Source organism: Cetorhinus maximus, chromosome 13, assembly GCF_964194155.1.
Source record: "Cetorhinus maximus chromosome 13, sCetMax3.hap1.1, whole genome shotgun sequence".
Classification (NCBI taxonomy): Eukaryota; Metazoa; Chordata; class Chondrichthyes; order Lamniformes; family Cetorhinidae; genus Cetorhinus; species Cetorhinus maximus.
In genome coordinates this window covers 58,152,602-58,172,785 of record NC_135891.1, presented here as the reverse complement: position 1 = coordinate 58,172,785, position 20,184 = coordinate 58,152,602, and positions in this window count along the sequence as shown.

The window sequence follows — 20,184 nt, the reverse complement described above, 5'->3', positions numbered from 1 at the left end:
TCCTTGCATAGATGTCTGTGCCATTGGAGCAAGGGGAGAGGTTTTCTAGAAGGGGCAAAGCTGCCCCCACGTTCAATAAGGCCGTCCTTGGTGTCCTCCCAATATGATTGGCATGACCAGCTTGTGCCGAGTGTTGGGAAAAGGAGGGCCAAGAGTTCACCAAACACCTTCTGTAGCAGTGGCAAGACGTACTATAGAAACCTTTGCTGTATTAAGGCATCCCTGATGTCACGACTGTCCACTTGATCACAGCCAGAGCCACCAGCAGGAGAAAAGCCATGGTCCCTCAACTCATCATTGCCCTCGTCCTCAGAGGATTGGCTCCCATCTGGTGTATCATCATCCTCCAGGGTATCTTCCTGTTGGATGGCAATGTTATAGAGTGCACAGCAAACCACGACCATCAGGGGGACACACATGATGGGGAGTACTGTAGTGCATCTCCAGCTCTGTTCAGGCATAGGAATCACATCTTTAGGAGCCTGATGGTTTGCTCCACTGTGGCCCTGGTGCTGGAGTGGCTCTCATTGTGCCTCTTCTCTGCATCAGGTCTCAGCACTCTCACAGGTGTCATTAACCATCTTTTCAGTGGATAGCCCTTATTACCTAGTAGCCATCCCTCCAAGGAATCCGGGCCAATGAAAAGGTCTGGAATCTGAGAGTTCCTAAGGATGTATGAGTCTTGACTGCTGCCCGGGTACCTGGCACACACCTGCATGACCCGTCGATTATAGTCACACACCAGCTACACATTGATCGAGTGAAAGCCCTTTCTGTTTATGAAGGTGCGTGACTGTCCAGCAGGAGCCTTAATGTCTACGCGCATGCAATCAATGGCTCTGTGCACTCTGGGGAAACCTGCAATCGCTGCAAATCCTCAGGTCTCATCCATTTGACTTTGGACATCCTGTGTGGAGGAGACATGATTCCCAACCGTTCGCAACATTGCATGTGTGAACAGTTTGATGCAATGGTATGCAGCAGGTTGTGTTATCCCACTGAGAACTCCACAGGCTGCCTGGAATGCGCCTGTTGAGAAGTAGTAAAGCATCGCTGTCATCTTCAATGCGACAGGCATCGGATGGCTCCCAAGGCAGCTGGATGAGACTCCCCCTGCGAGTGTCTCACATAGTGATGTCACAGCCGCCCTTGAAAGCCTGAGTCTCCTTCTGCACTGAGTCTCACTAAGTTACAGGTAGCTGAATCGCTGCCCATGTACCCTTGGGGAGGCATAAGCTCATCAGCGCCTCTGATGAGGCTTTCAGGGTTCCTCCAGGCCATTAGTATCTGGCACTGCTCTGTCCACTTCCTGAGGAACCACAGCATCCTGAACCTCTCTGTGCTCCCTTGTTCCTCTCACCCTCCTCCTCCTCCTCCTAATCCTTCTCTCCTCCTCAATGGAGGTTGTGTCTCCAACTGAGACCACAATCCCCATGTCTCCAAAAGATTTCATCCCTCACCCCTGGGTTACAGACACTTGAATATTCAATGAACAATCAAAGACCCCCCTGAATGCGAGGAGCTTCCTCCTCATGAAAAAATATCAAAATGTCACTCTGCACACTCAGCTGAGCAGTCCCTGCAGTCAACTGAGTTTCAACTGCAAAGCTGAGACTTTGGCCTCAGCTGTTCCATTATCCACGCAAACAAGCTTGCCCTTAAAAAACGTATTCCCCAGCTGATGTAAATCTAACCCTGAAGGTGTATTATTGCCTTCTGACAGTATTATTGCAGTGAAGTGGGCAGTTAATTATCTCAATTGCCTATTAAATTGATATTTTAATAACACGGGTGGGTTTTCAACTTTTTGATCTGCCTGAGTGCCGTATTATTGGAAACTGTGATGATGTCATAAACAGTGGCCAACGTCACCACTCCCCATAATAAGCTCCGCCAAGTGGGAAAAACTCCCGATCATGGAGCGTATTATTCAGTCCCTTGGGTCAAGGACTGCAGAGTTCAATATAAGGAAGCCACGGCCCATTTTTAGTGGCACTAGCCACCATAAAGCTTAAGTTTAAAGGTCCAGTCACTTTGAGAAGCCAGGGAGAAGGTAAGATTGTACGGTAAGTTGCTAGGATTGGAGGGTGGCGGGGTCAGTTGGTTGTCAGGGTCATTTGACTGGGTGGTTTTTGCTTGTTTGGGGGTCAGCTGGTTAGGGGGAATTGGTTTGTCAGGGGGGCATTGTTCGGTCGTGGATTCAGGGTCCAGTGGTCGGGGTGGGGGTTGGGTGGTCAGTGGGGAGATGGGGGTTGGACGGACAGTTGGGAGGTGGGCATTGGGTGGTCAGTTGAGGATTGGGCTTTGGGTGATCAGTGGAGGATGGGGGTGAGGTGGTCGGTGGGGGAGTGGAGGTCAGGCAGTAAGAGGAGGGGTGGTCAGTGGGGGGGATCAGATGGTTAGGGGGTTCCTGTGGGTGAGGTCAGGGGGTGGGGGGAGTCCAAATTCCAAGGGGGTGGTCAAGAGTGGGGAGTCCCGTGGAGTCTGGGGTGTTCAGTACTATAGTTACCCAGGAGTTAGAAGTGCTTTTAATTCTTCTAACTTTTCCTGGGTAACTATTCTGTTAAGACAGTCAGAACCATCCGAAGTTTGAAATTTAAATCGTACTTTTGGATGGTTCCGATTGCAGGGCAATTGCCCAATGGAAGTTTGAACTTCCCAGGCAATTGCCCTACAATCCTTACCTGAGGACATCCAGGGTGGTGGGAGTGATGGGGGTTGGGTGTGTGGGGGTGGGGCAGGGGATGGTTTCCCACTGCAACTTTGGGGTAACCCCGGTTATGACACTCAGAAACTCAGAAGTCACAGGCCATGATCCGGTTATCTTTTTGTGGGATCTTGCTGTGTGTAAATACTTCGCTGGCTTTAAAACACTTTGGAAATCCCAAGCTTGTGATAAGCATGATATAAGTATAAGTCCTTCTTTCTTTTCATGCATTGTTCTGAGATATTGCAACATACCTGGATACAGGGCTGCAAATAGGTGTTCAGGTAAAGCCATTGCATGACTCTCATGACCTCAAAGAACCTTTTACTTTTCTGTGTAATGCCACACAGCATTCCCAGGAATATGTGCATCCAAATCCTTTGCTGTCTAATTATCTTCCTCAGCATCATCTTAATTCCTTCAGTTAGTCCCAAAGACTGTGAATAATGAGGGATGTGGAAATTCTGCTCAATCCATAGAACGGTGCAGGCCTCTTCCATTACCTAACCCACACATAAAGGTCTCTTATTGCTATCAATTGTCCATGGCATTCTTCATTTGGAGAATCCTCGAGGGGTTTGGTTGTGGCAAGGGCCATGGAGACAAACTGTGATCACCTCCACCATTTTGTGAATAAAGACATAGTGACAAAGATATTTATTGCTCTGTATTGTCCATGATTTATTCAATCTCCAGTCACACCCAATGATCAGTTGGAGCCTGACTGAATAAAAATGCATGACTTTTTTTTCTTGGGACTGAGCCAATGTTGGCATAGCGGGGCAATTGTTAACATGGGCCTCAATGCTCTTGCCAATATTAGGGCACCAGTCCACTTGAAGTAGATGATCAAGAATTGCTTGTTAACTCAGATGGCCTTCTGTAGGAATATCGTATACAGCCAACTAGGGTGAAAAGAGGAGGACCCAAAACCTGTATTCCTTGGATGATGAGGAACATTTAGAATATGATGAAATAAAAAGCAGGTGTATGATGCATATGAAGTGAATTCTTCAAGTGAGAACCAGATCAAATACAATAGTTTGAAAGAGGAGGTGAAGAGGAATATAAGACTGGCAAAGGGAAAATGAGAATAGAATGACAGTCAACATAAAAAGGAAACTATAAATCTATAATAAATAAAAGCAAAAGTTTGTGGATGATGGAGATCTGAAATGAAAACAGAAAGTGCTAGAAAACCTCAGCATGTCAGGCAGCATCAGTGGAGAGAGAGAAACAGAGTTAATGTTCAAGTCCAATATGACCATACTTAGAACAAAAAATCTTCTAACAGCATGTATATAGTAAGCAGTTAGTGAGAGGTGGAGTTAGTCCAATTAGGGACAAAGAGGGTGATATATGCTTAGAGGTACAGGGCAAGACTAGGGTACTTCTTGACTTTATGACTTTGAGTCATAAAAACCAAAAATGCTGCAAAAGCTCATCAGGTCTGGCAGTATCTGTGGAGAGAGAAACAGAGTTAACATTTCGAGTCCGTACAGCTCTTCTTCAGGGGCTGTCAGACCTGCTGAGCTTTTCCAGCATTTTCGGTTTTTATTTTGGATTTCCAGCTTCTGCATTACTTTGCTTTTATTTGAGTACTTTGTGTCACTGTTTACTAAACAATAGGAATCTGACAAAATCTTGATAGAGGCAGAAATGGTAGAGTTAATGGATGGGGTGAAAGTTGAGAGGCAGGAGGTACTGGAAAGACTGGCTATGCTTAGATTGGATAAGTCACTTGATCAAGATAGCTTGCTGAATTAAGTAGGGATGGATGTAACAAAGTATTTGCCATAATCTTCCAATCTTCCTGGGTACAAGGGAGGTGCCAGGGGATTATTCAAGAAAGGGTGTAAGGACAGTCCTAGCGACTACAGGCCTGTTAGTTTAACATCAATGTGGGTAAGGTTTTAGAAACAATAATTAGGGAAAAAAGTGTGCAAGCCCTTGGAGAGGTTTGAGTTCATTAAGAATAGCCAGTGTGGATTTATAAAAGGCAGATCATGCTTGACTAATTTAATTGATTTTTTTTGGGTGAAGTAACAGAGAAGGTTGATAAAGGGAATGCAGTGAATTTTGTCCATATGGATTTTAAGAAATTATTTGACAAACAACCATATAAAAGATTGGTTAACAAAATTATAGCTCATGGAATAAGAGGGTCCATGTCATCTTGGACAAAAAACAGCAAGTCATGATTAACGGTTATTTTTCAGACTGGGGAATGGTATTTCCCAAGGGTCAGTACTAGGACCACTCCTTTCTTATATACATATGTAAATGACTTTGATATTGGAATACAGAGTAAAATTTCAAAATTTGCCAATGATACAAAACTTGGAGCAATGGTAAACATTGAAGATGATACTAATTGACTGGAACCAAACATAAATAGAATAGCAAAATGGGTAGACAAGTGGCAAATGGAATTTAATACAGAGAAGTGTGAGGTGATGTATTTTGGCAAAAGGGATAGGGAGAAGCAATGACACATTTCTAAAGAGTGCGCAGAAACAAAGGGTCCTGGGGTGTGTGTACATAGGGCAGGATTTTTTGTTCAGCGTGCGGGCAGGCACCTGACATGCCCGAGCGTGAAATAGTGCGCCATGATGTCTGGTGAGCATCCCAACATCATCGTGCATTTGCGCAATATTTATTAATGTAGCAATTAACTGGGATTTTTGGCTGCCCTTCCAATGCTACGGTTGGTGGGTGGGTGATTCGGCCAGGTGGCCTTTGGAATTTTGAGGAAACCTCATCCAACGGTGGGATGAGGCTTATGACATTAATTTTAAAAACTGTTTGGGCAAACATTTTATCATCAATATGCTTAGGTGAGTGATTCTTATGGGTGGAAATTTTATTTTGGAATTTCATAATTTTTATTTTTGGCTTTAAAATTCCTCAGCTCCCTGAGGCAGCTCTCTGCCTTCAGGGAGCTTTCATTGCGCACTCCCTTGCGCCCGCGCTGACTTCAGCACTCAACCTCTTCCCGCCCCCGCCCCAGCAGTGCTAGGCCTTTCAGCACGCCTTTCATGCTGGCTAGCTGTTAATTGGCTGGCCAGCGTGAAATCACGGTTGGAGGCCAAACGTTGGCCTGTTTCCCGGCCGGTCCTGGGCCCACCCACCACGTCCGCCCGATGACCCAAAAATCCTGGCCACAGACTTTTGAAGGTGACAGATCATTTCAAGAGAGTGGTAAGCAAAGCATATGGGATCTTGGGCTTCATAAATAGAGGTATTGAAGCAGGGAAGTCATGCTGAACTTTTCTAAAGCTCTGGTTAGGCCACAATTTAAGTTCTGGTCACTACACTCTATGAAGGGTGAGAGGATGCTAAGAATATTTACCAGAATGGTTCCAAGGATGGGGGTTTTAGCTACAAGGTTAGGCTGGCAAAGCTAGGGTTGTTCTCCTTGGAGAAAAAGGAATTGAGCAGAGATTTGATAGACGTGTACAAGATTATGACAAGTTTGCATAAGGTAGACAAAGAAAAATTGTTCTCATTAGCTGATGATAGAAGGACAGGGGACACAGGTTTAATATTTCAGGCAAGAAATGCAGGGGAATGTGAGGCAGATCTTTTTTACGCACCCAGCGACCAAGAAGGTGGAAGCAGATATGATCAATGATTTCAAAAAGGAACTGGGCAGGCACTTGAAGAAAATAAAGTTGTAGGGCTACGGGGATAAATCAGGCAATGGGACTCCATGGAGAGCAGGCTTGATGGGCCGAGTGGTCTCTTTCTGTGCCTCAAATGACTCCATGGCTCTATGACAGCCAAGTAAAATCTCTGACTGGAGACAAAAAGCTACAAGCTACACCAACGGCCATGGAGACTCTGGAACTAAATATTGCTATCCCACCTTTAGTCAAAAAGGTGAGGAGTGAATGATGAGTATGAACTTCCAGTGCTGTGCCACTCTGATGCATCCAATTTAGTAAAAATTGCTGTGTCTGCCGTTCACGAACAGTGTGTCTCCATTCAGCTCCATTAACTAATTTTTTGAAAGATATTACAGCTGCAGTATTGCTTTTAAGCCACCTCAGCTTACCCTCTAACTGAGTAATGCAAAAAACTGGCCTGGTCAGTTAAAAGGCTGGGCAAAAGTCCCGTCATCCAGAAACAAACAGTGATCTCATCCATTGTAATGGAAAGACTTAAATCATTTTCACCTTATCCTGATCAATAAATCTACACTTGCCTTAAGAACAATACCAAGGGCAGAAATTTTCGCTCAGCGGCTGGGCGCGCGCCTGACCCGCTCGAATGTGAAATTACCTCTGAGCGTGCCTCCACCGCGCGCCCGCCAACAATTAAAAGGCCTGTTAATTTTTCACTGCCCATCCAACCTAATGGTTGGCGGGCAGGCAAAAAGGCTAAGCGGCATTTGCATTTTTTTGCAAATCTGATCCACAGGTGGGATGAGGTTTCCAAAAGCAAATAACAATAAAATAAAAACTTTAATTTTTCATTAATAACATGTCCCTGCACATGTGACAGAGTCACATGAGGGGACATGTTTTATTACTTTTTTATTTTCTTTATCTTATTAATATCTCTTCATCTCCCTGAGGCAGCTTACTCGCTCGCATGTGTGAAGTTTGTGCTTGGCCGGCTCGCACTCCCCTCATCCCCTCCCCGCACAGGCAGCGCTCAGCGCTGCCACTCCTATTTCACGCTGAGTGGGCCTTAATTGTCTTGCCAGCATGAGATCGCGGTGTGGTGCCGATCACAGGCTGTGTTCAGCTCCCCGACCGTCCCTGACCACCCCTGCCTGCCCCTGCCGAGCCCACCCACCAAGGGCAAAATTCTACCCCAAGTAACATAACACCCTGGGACAATAGTTGCAGCTTAGCAACATTAACCCTTAGGTTCTAATATGAAAGCAAAGTACTGCAGATACTGGAAATCTGAAATAAAAATAGAAAATGCCGTAAATGCTCAGCAGGTCAGGCAGCAACTGTAGAACAAGAAGCAGTGCTAAGATTTCAGGTCAATAAACTTTCATCAGAAACTGCTGAGGATTTGCAGCATTTTCTGTTATTATTAACCTCGATTTCAACTGCCTCAGCTCATCTGTTGATGAAACACTCATTCATGTCTTTGTTACCTCTAGACTTGATTATTCTAATGCACTCCTGACTGCTCTTCAACATTCTACCTTCCATAAACTTGGGGTTATCCAAACCTCTGCTACCCATGACTCAAATCATGCCAAGCCCTGTTCTGCTGTCACCCCTGTATTCACTGATTTACATTTGGTTCCTGGTCAAGCATTATCTTGACTTTAAAATTCTCATCCTTGTTTTCAAATCCATGGACACACCCCTCTAGATCTCTGTATTCACCTTCACAACTCTCTGATATATCTGCACTTATTAATTCTGGCCTCTTAAGCATCCCCAATTTTAATCACTCCACCATTGGTGACCATGCCTTCAGCTGCAAAAGCCCTAAGCTCTGGAATTCCCTCCCTAAATCTCTCTGCCTGTCTACCTTTCTTTCTTCCTTTGACATGTACCTTTAAACACACCTGTTTGACCAAGCTTTTGTCCATTTGTCCTAATATCTTCTTATGTGGCTTAGTGTTAAATGTTGTTTGATTATAATACTCTTCTGAGTACCTTGGGGCATTTTACCATGTTAAATGTGCTATATAAATGCAAGTTGTTGTTGAAAGAGAAGCTGGAGTGTCCAATTCAATCGTTGTTTCAAAGAGTTGTTGCAGACATGATTGGTTGAATGGCTTTTTCTGTGCTCTCTGATTCTATGGTTTGAATATTACACTGTCACATTGACAGATGAGTGCTAAGAATTTGCATCACTACACTTCATAGCCAACTGCTACTGAATTTTCATGGAGCTACAGACCTTATTCTGCTGTTGCAATGGTGAACTCTTCCCTTGGTTATTCCTTTTATTTTATTCCTCAAGGTTTCTTTGTCAAAGTGGCACACAGAAGTGAAAATATGTAATGGCAATGAAAGGCTGAAGAACCTGCTAGAAACTTGAGAAATTTCAGCTATTTGGGAGAAAATAACATGGCCTGCTGAAATGTTCCAATGAAGCCCAACACAAACTGGAGGAACAGCACCTCATCTTCCAATTAGGCACTTTGCAGCCTTCCGGACTTAACACTGAGTTCAACAATTTCAGACCATGAACTCTCTCCTCCATCCTCGCCCCCCTCCCTTTTTTTAATCTCCTTTTTTGTACTTTTATCCACTTATCTTTATTTGTATTCATTCATCCATGGTTGTATCCCCTTATTTATTCTGCCTTCTATCAATTTTCAATCCTTTCTCCCCCCACCACTGCCCCTCCCCCACTCCCCATCCCCTACAGGGCCCTCTGTTTCTTGTTCCATGTTGCTCTTTCACACAATGCTACCCTTGTTCTATTATCATCACATTCTGCTTTCTTACCTTCATGCCACTATCAGCACATTTTTTTAGCCCTTACCACTACCATTAACACTCCCTTTGTCCTTTAGTTCATGACATCTTTGTTAATCCCTCCTTTGTCCTCACTTTATATCTAGCTTCGCTTGCTCCACCCCCTTAAACAGTATAAATTTCATCAGATTTCTACTTCCCTTCAGCTCTGAAGAAGTGTCATATGGACTCGAAACGTTAACTTTGTTTCTCTCTCCACAGATGCTGTCAGACCTGCTGAGTTTTTTTTTTCCAGAATGCTCTGTTCTTGTTTCAGATTTCCAGCATCCTCAGTTTTGGATTTCCAGCATCCGCAGTAGCTTTTAGCTTTTTATTTTTATCTCAAGTGCAATCGGTGTGCTTCGAGGTGAATTGGTCCAACTGCGTGCGTTTCTGGAAGCTGCAGTGCGAAAGCTCTACCAATGGGGCCCGAATTGCAAAGGATCGCTGTGTCCAAACCACTAGTGCAGATGCCTTCCTATTTGGGAATGTGTAAGATGAGATTTGTGGATCTCGAAGGCGTCTGCGAGAGTCTCGAATGTTACATAGCATCTAAAGATCGCGCTCAGTCGCTGCAGATGTCATTGCACCGGGCCTGCCTGTCTCCCTATATGGTAACGCAGAAGAGCCTTCAGTTAAAAATAAGTAATCTAGATATATCGTTTCTGCTTAGGCAGCATCTTGTGTCGTGTGAACATTAAGTAAAAACCGGGCGGAACAAGGTTAACAAATGTAATGCACAGAACTCCATCGCAAAGGGTTCCAGTGATCAAAAGAAATACCCTCCCATGAAACGAGGTTAAATGAGCTTTAATGTAGGTTTTGTTGCTCATAGAAGTTTCACTAAACAAGGGCGGCAACAGAGTAAAATGGGGCGGGGCTGTTGGATACTGTGTTAGTTTATTTAATCAGCAATGGTACAAAATCTAATGCAGGCGGGATTAAACATAAGGGTAGCTCATGTGATTCGGAAATGAAGCGCATCGTAATCAGGAGGAACAGATTCATCAGTGAGAAAGGGAGAGTTGATTCTGTAGCGGAATAAACCTAATAGTCCACTGTTCCCTGTTGTGGGTATTGCTAAATAAATACCACGAAGTAAACTTATTATTTTCACAAAAGCAAAATAATACCGATGCTGGAAATTTGAAATATAAACTGAAAATGCTGGAATACTCAGCAGGTCTGGCAGCACTGGTGGAGAGAGAAAGGCTAAAAGTTTCAGGCTAGTGATCGTTTAGCAGAACTGTTCTGCAGAAGAATCATTTGACCTGAAACGTTAACACTATTTCTCCCCCTATAGTTGTTGCCAGACTTGCTGAGTATGTCCAGCATATTCTGTTTTTTTCATATGAGTGTACATAATTGTTTTCCCTTTTTCTTCCATGGGATGTGGGCATCGCTGGCAAGGCCAGCATTTGTTGCCCATCCCTAAATTCCCTTGAATTGAATGGCTTACTAGGCCATTTCAAAGGGCAGTTAAGAGTCAACCACATTTTTGTGGATGTAGGCCAGACTTCCCTCCCTAAAGGACATGAGTGACTCAGTAATAGCTGTCATGGTTATTATTATTGAGAATCAGGCTTTATATTTCAGATTTATTAACTGAATTTAATCTAAATTCCACCAGCTGCCATAACCATGTCTCCAAAGTATTAGCTTAGGCCCTTGGATTACTAGTTTAGTGAAACTACCAGTACACCAGCATCTCCCCTGTATATTGTGACTCTGCAAAAATGGTTGTGCTTTGAAGCTCTCCTGTATACTTTGTGAATTAGCTTTTCTTTCCCTATCTTAAGAACATAAGAAAGAAATAGGAGCAAGAGTAGACCAGGTGGCCTGTCAAGCATGTTCCACCATTCAATACCATCATGGTTGATCTTCTGCCTTTAACTTCACTTTCCTGCTGCTCCATAGGCCCCTTAATTCCCTGAGAGGCCAAAAATCTGTCTAGCTCATCCTTGAACATACTCAATGATGAAGCAACCCCAGCTCTCTGAGATAGAGAATTCCAAAGATTTACAACTCGCAGAATGAAGAAATTTCTCCTCATCTCAGTCCTAAATGATTGACTTCTTATCCTGAGATGGCACCCCCATGTTCTAGATTTCCCTGCCAGGGAAATCAACCTCTCAGTGTCTACCCTGTCAAGCCCCTTCAGAATCTTGTATGTTCCAATGTGACCACCTCCAATTCTTTGAAGTCCAACTTACTCAGCCTCTCATCATACGTCCATCCTCTCATCCCAGGAACCAATCTAGTGAACCATCACTGTACCGCCTCCAACCACAAGTAAATCCTTCCATTGTAATCCTTCCATCCTTCCATCCCATATGGAGACCAAAACTGTGTACAGTACTACAGGCATGATTTCATCAAAACCCTTCATAATTGTATTAAGATTTTCTTGGTCTTGTACTCCAGTCCTCTTGCGATAAAGGCCAACATGTCATTTGCCTTCCTAATTACATGTGTTCTGTGTTCATTTTAGGAGTACACCAAAGTCTATCTGAACATCTACATGATTCATGCTTTTAAAACATGTTCTCCTTCTTACTACCAAAGTGAATGGTTTCACACTTGCCCACATTATGCTTCAATTTCCAACTTGTTGCCCATTCATGTAACCTGTCTTTGTCTGTTTGCAGCCTCTCTGTGCCCTCCTAACTCCTTACATTGCCACATGGCTTTGTATCATCAGAAAACTTGGATACAGTATTCTCAGTGTCTTAGTCTAATTTATTAATATAGATTATAAATAGCTGAAGGCCTAGCACTGACCCTTGCGGCATTCCATCAGTTACCGCCTGCCAACTTGAAAATGCCCGGTTTATTCCCTCCTCTCTGCTTCCTGTCTGTTACTAATCCTCCATTCATGTTAATGTATTAGCCTCAACTCATGAGCCCTCCTTTGTCCAAACCCAAATGGTTCCCCACTTTCAAAGTACACTTTTTGGAACTGAAACATCAAAATCAATGCAAGTTTCAGCTCCATATACACCGTTCTGACAATTAAAAAATACTTACATTTACAGACACTTTCTCCTTTTGGGGAATAGTAAAGAAGTGCAGGCTGATTATCAATTGCTTTGAACCTCATCATGAGCACTCCTTCTGAGGACAACAAGTCCTGAAATGCGACTTGAACTCTGAGCTTCTGGTTCAGAGGCAGGGACACTACCCACTGAGCCACAAGACCTCCTTGAAGGAATGGAGTTATCCAATATAGAATACCCATCCTCTGATTTTCTTTCCAGCCACAGTACTGATTGATTTGATTTCTTGATCAATGGTGACCCTCAACATGTTAATGGTAGGGGAATCACTGGTTGTAATGTCATTGAATGTAAAGCAGAGTACATAGGGAAACAAATTATTTTAATTATTAATTAATTCCTAATTAATTTGCCCTATTAATTTAATATTGCAGTTTAGATTACTATAAATCGTGAGAGTTTCCTTCCAGGTTAATTCCATATTGATACTACAAGGTCTTTATCATTCTGAATATATGACCAATTTTCAAATTATTTTGTGGCAACAGAATTCTCAACTCAAGAACAGTCTATATTCCAATTTTACTTTATATTGTGTTAGTTGGGAAATTAAACAATTGCACATCTGAAGTCTACAATCTGGTTATTTGACTGTACCACAATATGCCCAGCTATGTGGTTACCATCTTGTTGTGCACCCTGAAAAAAAAAATGGCAACCTCCCCATATATTTTTCTGCTGGATTTGCCATGACATTGCAATGGATAACGTTAGGTTATGGAGAACTATGTTCTTTGTATACTGGGCCAGATTTTGTTGTAGCATTAAAGGTGGGGCTAATAGGGTTCACCATTATTCAAGTGTTAAAATGACAGAAATTTCTGGTGACCGCACATGTGTAGTTAAACATGGAAATAAAGAAGGTGGAGCCGAGGTGAAATGCTCTTCTAGAATGTGTGCTTTAATTGTATCTCACTAAGTAACCAACTCAGCATTCAAACACATGTTGTACTTGTATACACTCACCAGAAAATGTTAGGGGTTGTCCATTCCAGGGTAAATATTTTTCATTGCCCCTTATTGAAAAACAACCTCTCTGGCATTTAATATTAATTTACAAGTGTGGACGTTCACTTCTTAACACTTTCATTATTGTTGAAGATATAAAAACACAAAAAATTTTGTATCTTATATCTCATTCTCTTAGTCCCATTTTCATTTATTAAAATTTTGCTCTCTACATTGAATTCAATTTCTAGCTGACACTTCCTGTTGTACACCCTGTGCTGCTTATTGATGAGTCTTCAATCTGATTGGTTAAGAAATACACTGATGTGTGCTCTGTTTACACAGATCTTCTACAGAGGATGCTCCACTATTTTGGCTCTCTAATATATGATGTCGGTGCTTCCCAAATTTTTTCCCACTGTGACCCCATTTTAAGGCTTGACAATTGCTGTGACCTAAGAGGGGAAGGGGGAATAGAGCTGTGAGGGGTGAGAGGGAGGACTGGAGAGTGAGGGGGGGTGGAGGCCTGTGAGAACAGGGGAGGAGGTGGAGAGCTTGAAAGGGAGGGGGGTGAGGGAGGGTGCTGTGAGAGCAAGGGTCTGTTTAAAGTGCAGGGGTTTAAGTAAAAAACACCTACCTTTTCACTGGCATTTTTGGAACAGGATCAGTTAGGCCGTACCCATCATTGAAAAGAACTCGAGGATTTAAAGGGGCCTTGCAGCTGTTAACACTTGGCCAGAGCTCCATGGCAGCCATTTCTGCCTTCGAGCTTGTGACCCCAAATGTCATCTTGTGACCCCAGGGGGGCTGCAACCCACAGTTTAGGAAGGGCCTGCAATAAGTTCCAGTGCAAAAGTCCACAGCAACTAGAATGAATGACTGTCAGTATTTAGTCATCATTGAGAGCAAAATCCTGTCCATTATCTGTAATGGTATAATGATATTGCTTTATTTCTTATCAATGACATGCAGGTGCTTAACAATAAGTTTAAGTGTAAGACTGAGGGGGTGGGCCTCAGGATTGAAAGGCTGAGGTCTGATTGGTTTCACTAACGTTGTTTCTACTGGCACTGCTTAGGAGCATTTTGTGCTTTCTGGTCCAAAATCAATGGAGGATCGAAGGAAAGTTCACCATCCTCTTAGCTTGTAAGCCACTCAGTATAACCACGCCAAGAGGTTGGGCCCCTCCCTTCCCTTTCCAAACCTTATTACTGCCTACTCTCTCTTATACTTGTATGTTTCTGTTATTCATAAATCTTTACCACTCTGTCCTTTCTCTTCAGTGATCAGCAACTGCTACTGTTTCCATTGAACAAAAAATATGTCTGGAGCCTTGGGAGCTGAGAACAGATCTCTAAAGGCCAGGGCCAACACCGCAAGAGCCAGGGAGATAGTCATAGAATCATGGCATTTGCAGAAGAAAGCAAATGGGAGATTGTGCAAATTTAGGCTACCATACAATCAGAGGGTCATAGGATAGGGAAGCTGGGCAAGCATGGAATTGCCAACATCCACAATGAAGTAGAGGGAAAGAGAAAATCATTATACATCAATGCTATTGGTTTACTGGGCACATGAGTTCATTTTTCAAATGGACTTTTGAACATTGGGCCTAATTGTGTCAGGACCCTGAATGTAAGAATGTGGGCATGTATGGTGATCCTGTTAGAAAGGGAAGATGGCCCTGGGGTCAAGGTTGTTAAATTCCCTTGAGTTGGAGGACAGCAACAATGAAGAAATTGGGAAGTAGAATTGGAAAATTTATTGGTGAATATTTGTGTGTTATTTTAGGGGTGTGTAATGAGGTGGGCTGTTACAGATGTAGCTGAGAAATGTTGTTATAATGTGATTGGAGCTTTTTGAAGGAGCAAAATGTGAGGTAAGAGCATGTGGAAATAATCTAGTGTAAATCAGCAAAGGGATTTAAATAATGAGGAGGGAAAATTAACCAGGCTTAGAGTTTAAAAAGAGACCTCACAACAGATACCATGATCTGTTTAGATAGGTGGTAGCAGTTTGTAAATTTTCAAAACCCCAGATTAAATTAGCAATGACAAACTAATGCCCCTATGGTATTCCTAATCAGAGACTAACCTATGAGTCAGACCCATGGTTATGTTGCTGTAAATCAGAGTTAAGTTTTCATGCAGTTTTCATTTATCATTGACACCAATGTCAATTATACATTGATATAGGAACATAGGACTTAGGAGCAGGAGTAGGCCATTTAGCCCTTTGAGCCTATTCCACCATTCAATAAGATCATGGCTGATCTGGTTGTGGTCTCGACTCCACTTTCCTGTCTGCCCCCTTACTCCTGTGTTTGTCAAAAATCTAACTCTACCTTGAATAAATTCAATGACCCTGCTTCCACTGCTATCTGGGAAAGACAATTCCACATACTAATGACCCTCAGAGAAAATCTTTCTCCTCATCTCTGTCTTAAAAGGGAGACCTCTTATTCTTAAACTGTGTCTTCTAGTTTCAGCCTCCCCAGCAAGTGCGATAAAGGATAACATACCATTAGCTTTCCTAATTGCTTGCTGCATCTGCATGTTATCCTTCAATGACTGATTGATGAGGACAACCAGGTCCCTTTGTACATCTACATTTTCTAACCTCTTACTATTTAAGAAATACTCTGCACATCTGTTTCTCCTACCAAAGTGGAAAGCCTCACGTTTTTCCACATTATATTCCATCTGCCATGTTCTTGCCAACTCACTGGCCAGAATTTTCCTGTCGGCAATTTCGGGGCGGGGCTCTCTCACTGACGGGAAATGACACGGGATGATGTCGGGAGGAACCCCCGACAGCATCCCGGTCCCTTTAAATTTTTAGGAAGGCGGGCAGACAGTAAAATCAGCTGTCCGCCCGCTGACCTGTCAATGGCCAATTGAGGCCTTTGACAGAGTAATTAAGAAAATTAAAGACCTTCCCGTCCAACCTCAAGGCTGGCGGGCGGGCCAGGAGACCCAGCGGGCTTCTGATAATACATGAAATCTCATCCACCGGCGGGATGAGGTTTCATGTCCGTTTTAAAAAACTTTAATAAGTTTATGTGAGATTTATTAACATGTCCCATCTCGTGTGACATTGTCACATGAGGGGGACATGTTAATAATTTTTTAATTTTTCTATTTTTCATGATTTCTCAGTTGTCACTAATCTCCCTGAGACAGCACTTAGTCTCAGGGAGCAGTGTGCTCTTTCATGCACTTTGACAGATGGGGAATCCCTCCACCCCCCCCACACAGGAAGCGCATAGCGCTTCCTGTCGGGCAGGCCGCTGGGCGGGCCTTAATTGGCCCGCCCACTCAAAATGGCGGCGGGCCCCATTTTGGAGGCGGAGTTTGGTTGCCCGCCCGCCAACCGAGGGCAAAATTCTGCTCACTAAGTCTGTCCAAATCCTCTTGAAGTCACTTTGCATCTTCCTCACAACACACATTCCCACCTAACTTTGTGTCATCTGCAAGCTTGGAAATATTACATTTGGCTTCCACATCCAAATCATTGATATAAATTGTGAACAGGCTGGGGCCCAAGTACAGATCCTTGCAGTACACGACTAGTCACAGCCTTCCAAAGTGAGAATGACACTTTTATTCCTATTCTCTGTTTTTTGCCTGTTAGCCAATCCTTAATCCATATCAGTATATAACCACTTTAATTTTGTTCACCAACCTCCTGTGTGGGCCTTTGTCAAAAGCCTTCCAAAAATCCAAGTATATTGCATCCACCAACTCCTCTTTATCAATTATCAACATCCTCAAAAAACTCCAAAAGGTTCGTCAAACTTGATTTCCCATTCATAAATCCATGTTGACTATGCCCAATCAGATCATTCTTATCGAAGAGTCCATTTATCACATCCTTTATAGCAGATTCTAGCATTTTCCCTATGTAAGGCTAATAGGTCTGTAGTTTCCTGTTTTCTCTCTTGCTCCCTTCTTAAATAGTGGGGTGACCTTTGCTGCCTTCCAATCTGCAGGAACCATTCCAGAATTTATAGAATTTTAGAAGATGATCACCATGTCTCAATGGCTACCTGTTTCAACACTCTGGCATGTGGAATGTCAGGTCCAGGGACTTATCAACATTCAGTCCCATTAATTTCGGCAATATAAGCTTCTTACTAATACTAATGTCCTTCAATTCCTCATTCACCCTAGTCTATTGGATCTCTAATTCTGGGAGATTTCTTGTATCTTCCTCAGCAAAGACAGACAAAAAGTAATCATTTAGCTTCTCTGCCATTTCTCTATTCCCCATTATAAATTCTCCAGACTTTGCCTGTAATGGACCCACATTTGTCTTAGCCAAACATTTCCTTTTTACCTACCTATAGAAGCTTTTACATTCCATTTTTATGTTTTTTGCTAGTTTACATTAATATTCTATTCTCCCTCTATCAGTTTCTTGGTCCTCCTTTGTTGTATCCTAAAATCCTCCTGATCTGCAGTCTTCAGACAAATCTGTATTAGAGAGCAAAGTATAACAGGACAGACTTAGAATTCAGTGGCCATTAGAAAGTCCTACATTATGTGCTTATTTTTACGTTTCCATATTAAATTTGCATGTTCATTGTGGCTTAATCACATGTGACAAGTTTATGTAGACCGTTTGTATTATCTAACTTAGTTATAGGAATTCATGATAGTAAGCATTGTCAGCAATGTGCAGACATTTTAATTAGTATTGTTATGTTTCTGTCACACTCTTGTGTCAACTTTTTCCATTTTAAATTCATCCCTATAACCATATTTATAATGGGAACTGCCTCTGTAAACTTGTCATTCTGTTACTGTACTCCATCAGTTGGTGTTGCAGGGAGGATCATAAGAACATAAGATATAGGAGCAGTAGGCCATTCAGCCCTTTGAGCCAAGTCTGCCATTCAGTGAGATCATGGACGATCTTCTATTTCACACCATTTTCCTGCACTATCCCCGTGTCCTTTGATATTTTTAATATGTAAAATTCTATCGATCTCAGTCTTGAACACACTCAATGACTGGGTCTGAGAGTTCTAAAGATTCGCCACCCTCTGTGTGAAGAAATTCCTCCTCGTCTCAGTCCTAAATGGCCTGCCCCTTATGCTGAGACTGTGTCCCCTGGTTCCAGACCCCCCAGCCGAGGGAAATATCCTTCTTGCATCTATCCTGTCCAGTCTTGTAAGAATTTTGTATGTTCGAATGAGACCACCTCTCATTTTTCTAAACTCCAGAGAATAAAGGCCCAGTCTATTTAATCTTTCCTCATAGGACAATCCCTCCACCCCAGGAATCAGTTTGGTGAACCTTCGTTGCACTCCCTCTATGGCAATTGTTCAAAGCAAAACTGTCCCACTTCTTCCAAACTGTCCGGCGGAACTGAAATATATTTTCTCTCGGTTTAACAATTGCTGGTTGGTGATTATAAATACGATTATATATTATTAATATACTAATCTATGCATACTAAATCAGCGGAAGCAGTCAGGTAAAATTAGGAATATAATGGATATATATACATTAAGGCTTTTCTCCAACGCCAGAGATGGACATTTTATATCGTGCATAGAAAGTGTACTTTGCTCCCGATATAACTTCCCCTTGTATTTAGTTATTTTATATTCACTAATAATGAAAAGCGATTATGTATACATCTCCCTTTGCCTGATAGGTTAAAGAACTGCACGTGTAACGTTGCTGGAACGCGGATATTCAAACCGATGATTTGTTGGGACGATGTGACCGCTCCTGTACCGTTTCTTGCCTCTTGCGCAGAGCCTGAACCTTGCCCTATCCGCCCAAGGTGAAGGCAGTGACACCCGCATGAGAGAAACAGGGGCCTCGGGTCCCGTCGGGTGATGGATCGGATTTTATCGCCCAGAGAAGAGATTAGCTGAGAGACCATCCCTCTATAGTAAAGATGTTAACTATTATAGACCAAGAAAGTAAACTAAATGAGTTCCTGAAAGTACTTTAGAGGAAATGGCACTTATGCTGTCGAAGAATTTGTGGTGATGATGAAACACATTGAAGGCAACTACCAGAGGAATTACTCCTTCCCGGAGCTCAACCAGCACTTGGCTGTAGAGTTCTCGGTCTCGTTACCTCAGTGTTTTGCAAATTGAGCTAGTTAATATTTTACATTCTCACCTGGTTTGGGGAACATTGAAATCTTCAAGGCCGTTTGTCTAAATCTTCAAATATGACTACCTTGTTGGAAGACAAGCCTAGGTAACTTTCAGGAAACTATAGGCTGAGATTAACGCTATTAGAGTTAGGGCATGAGGCCACCGGTAAAAGGCGAACGATTTATTCACATTGGGTGAGGAATAAATAGTTTCATTTTGCTGAAAAGTTATCTGTGACGCCAAGGCATTTGCGGCAGGTGATATCCACATTGTCATTGCGACAGCTAGAGCGAGGCAAGTGGTGGAAGGTATATTCACGCTGTCATTTATTCAATTCATTGTGCAGAACCAGTCACATTGAAATGTGTGAGTCAGATTCCAACCCCACCCCACCCCAACACACAGATGTCTGTGTCTACTTACACACAGACAATTCAGAGAGGTGAGAGTAGCTGATTTTCACATCAAGGCAGCATTTGATCCAATGCGGCACCAAGAAGCTCGAGCAAAGTTGAAGTCAATGGGATCAGGGGAAAATCTCTCCACTGAGTGGCTGTTCGAGCATCTGAGCGGAAGGGCGCTGTCCTGATAAACTGCAGCAATGGCCGAGGCCCAATCACATTCGGCTGCTTCATCAATGACCTCTCCAACATAAGGTCAGAAATAGAGACGTTCACTAATGATGGCACTGTGTTAAGTACCATTCACAATTCTTGTTGGTGCTCCCATGGAGCAAGACCTGGATAACGTATAGCTTAGGCTAGAGGTGGTAAGTAACATTTGCACCACACAAATGTCAGGCAAGGAGCATCTCCAACAAGTGTATCTAACCACCACCCCTTGACATTCAATACATTACAATCACTGCATTCCCCACCATCAATATTCTGCAGGTTACCATTGACCAGAAAC